The sequence below is a fragment of the Ursus maritimus genome, unplaced genomic scaffold (assembly GCF_017311325.1).
Source record: "Ursus maritimus isolate PB19 unplaced genomic scaffold, ASM1731132v1 scaffold_2, whole genome shotgun sequence".
Classification (NCBI taxonomy): domain Eukaryota; kingdom Metazoa; phylum Chordata; class Mammalia; order Carnivora; family Ursidae; genus Ursus; species Ursus maritimus.
Window position 1 is genome coordinate 2,340,540 of NW_024424452.1, and position 3,221 is coordinate 2,343,760.

Consider the following 3,221-nt stretch of genomic DNA (forward strand, 5'->3'; position numbering starts at 1 on the left):
GCCCCGGGGGGGGGGGGTGCACAACCTCAGCACGGAGGAGCCCAGGAACCCTGGCCCTGCTCCCCGTGCTGTCCTGAGCTCTCGACGGATCTTCCTCCAGCCCACCACCACAGCTCTTTCCTGGCAGTCCAGAGCCACGTTCTCCCTCCTCGCTGATGGCCCTGTCTCAGAGCCCAGGCTCCGGAGCGCCCACGTGGACCTACTGGCACCCGGCACACAGTGGGTGCTTGATTTGCCCAGGCACACCCTCACCAGCCAGCTGTCCCCCGAGAGTCACAGTGAGGATGAGTGGCAGGGATTCTGAAGACGCTGTGGCTTGGAGAACCAGGGGCTCACAGATGGACCCTGACCCCCGGGCAAAAGCCTGGAAGGACCGTCGAGGCCGCGTCCTGCTGACAAGCCGTGAGCAGAAGCGTCAAGTCCAGCTGAGGCATCAGGGGCTCCGGGCTGACCTCAGTGTGCGTGCGTGTGTGAGCATGCGTGTGTCTATGTGTTCATGTGTGTGTGTCTGTTCATGTGTGTGCGTGCCCATGTGTGAGCATGCATGTGTCTGTGTATGTGTGAGCGTGTCTGTGTGCATATGTGTATGTGTGTGTGTGCATGTGTGAGCGTGCGTGTGTTCATGTGTGTCTGTGTGTGTGCGTGCACATGTGTGTAGGGCAGATGCGACGTTTCTACGTCACAGCTTCTGCCCTGTCCGGTGACGATAAGCATTAATTACTATCAGACACCCCTCCACCTGGGGCCCCCAGGCCTGTACTAGGTTCAATGCACAGGATTGATTGCCGCAATGGGAAAAAAGGACTGGGAGAAGCAGACGGACAGACAGACAGACAGGAGAGGGGTCTAGGCGCACACCAACCTTGGAAATCAGAGGCTCGCTTCAGGCTGATGGGGGATTTGGCTCTCTGCAGCTGCGAGAGGGAGGGCAAGACAACGGACAGAGGGGACAGATCAGACAAGGCCCAGAACATGTGTCAGCAGAGGGAGGGAATGAATGGAGGATGCCCGTGTGGCCCCGGGAGCACCGATGGCGTGTGACACCCACACCCTGGGCTGCGTGGCAGCGGCTGGCACAGAGCCCCTCCCCCCCCCACACCCCTCCTGGGAGGTGGCACCACGTGGCTCAGCTGGTACCAGAGCTGACGGTGGCAAGGAAAGGAGCCCAGCGGTCGTGAGGCCCAGCAGAACCAGGTACGTGACACAGACACAGGGGAATTTTCCAGAAAGGACGAGGCTTTCCACCACCCTCACCGGCAGGAGGTGCTGGTGTCTCCCGGGGGGCCCGCCCTGCGCTGACCAGCCCCTCGCATGTGAGATGGGCTCAAGTGCTCCTTCCTGCTGGAGAGGGAGCCCCGACGGCCCCGAACATTGAGCAGAGCGGACAGCATTGCCGCTGTAACTCCCGCTCCCCAGCCGGCCTCTCACAAGCCATTAACGTCAATAAACACGGGAGAGACACTCAATACCTATTTGCTGAATAAACGAATGAATTTGGAAATAACGCTCTCTTCATTCTCTCTCAACTTCTACTACGCGGACGAGAGATGGGAGCGTTTGTGAAAGCAAACAGGGCAAGAGCTGGGGCTGGCAGGGTTTCCATCGAGGGGGCTGGGACAGGCGTGCGGCCCGCGCCACCAGCGCCCCGCGGCCGCCCCTACGGCCACTACCTGGATGCCCTTTAGATTCATCCTGCGCTTGGGCGGGTGGTAGGGCAGGAAGTATCTGCTGTCTTCCGGAGACTCCTCCGAGGTCGACGAGTCGTCCGCTTCCTGCCCGTTGGTCCTGGGGCTGGCGTCCCCGAAGTTCTGAGAGATGATGGCCACCGGCAGGTTCCTGGGCAGACTCTGGGGCGGAGAGAGGCCGGCGCCAGTGATGCGGCGGGATGAGCGGCCACCGTCGACGGCCGGCCTTCCCCGGGGCCCCGGGCTCACCCTCAGGACGGGGCCCGCGCATCCCCCTGACCCCACGTCCCCCCGGGTGCCCCACCCGCTCCTCGCAAGCAGCCTCCTGTTCCCGTCTCCCCCTTTGTGTGTTCACAGCAGCAAAGCGATGGCCCCTGGGTGGGGTCTCGGCCCCTGGGGTTGGACGGGCCGCCTTCACACCCTGAGGGGCAGCCCTGGGCCTGAGCTCCAAATGCAGGACCTGGCAGGGCAGTGTGGGCCTCGGCCTGGGGCTTTCCAGCCGCTGCCCCGGGCCCCGCTGCATGGGCAGTCAGTAATGTCCAGCTGCCCCCAAAACCACACGACCTTCCTACCGCTGCCTCCAAACCCAAAGCCTCTTGCCGACTTCCCTGCACAACACGGTCAAGGTCCTAGACGAACAACGAAGGGCCTCAGCCCGCAAGCCGACCCTGCTACCGCCTGCCAGCCCTCCGGGCGCGTCTCCCACCTGCCCCTGCCTCCTGCTATATGGGTGGCAGAACCGCCCAGCGTGGCCCACCCGTGGCAGGCTGCGTGTCACACACCCGCAGGCCTTCGCTCAGGTCGTGCCGGGCCTGGAACACGGCCCCGTCCTTCCTCACCCAGGCGGCCGCCCCCACAGCTTTCCCTGACCCCCCTCCCCTCGGGCACATGCTCCCCGAGGGGCTCCCCGATGCCTGGCCCCGCGCTGGGGCTTGGCCTTCCTAGAGCTGCTGCGTGATTACAAACCACGAATGTGCGAAAGGGTGACGGAGCCCCTGCTTGCCATCGGGGGGGCCGGCGAAGGCCTGGCCGGGGGCAGCATCACCAGTGGAGGTCCCGGGGCCGACCCTGAGCTTCTCTGCAGGGAGTCTTTCCTGGAACCCTGCTGGAGCGGAGGCCCCTCCCCCGGGGACCCCACAGCCCCAACCCAACTTGTAATTTACAACACTGTGTTGGCACGTCCCGTTCCTGGGTTGGCCTCTGGCGCTAAGTTTGGGTCCACTGAGGACCTCCCAGTTTCCCCGGGGCACTGACCAGGGTGCCCCCGCTGCTAGGGTCCGGGCTCCTTCCTTGGTACATGAGGACCGTAACGGTACCTGCCTGGCAGGAAGGTTCTGAGGGCAGGAGCTCACACGCAGAAGGCACTCAGCACCTGTGTGTGGCCGCCCTTGCACGCACAGCTACCCCAGTGGTCATGTCGCCTGCTCTGATGATAGCGTCTGCTCATCCCTGAGCCCCCGGGGCCCTGCGGTGACACGAACTCTGAGCGTCGTACCGTCCGTAAAAGACAGTGTCCTCAGGCACTAGGGGCTTCAG

General features: G+C 63.8%; 1 protein-coding gene across 4 annotated transcripts in view; it reads right to left on the bottom strand.

Annotated features, from left to right (window-relative positions):
• The window catches only part of CARD11 (caspase recruitment domain family member 11), a 111,683-nt gene that overhangs the window by 20,953 nt on the left and 87,509 nt on the right, over positions 1-3,221 (bottom strand). The gene's annotated exons all lie outside the window — the stretch shown is intronic.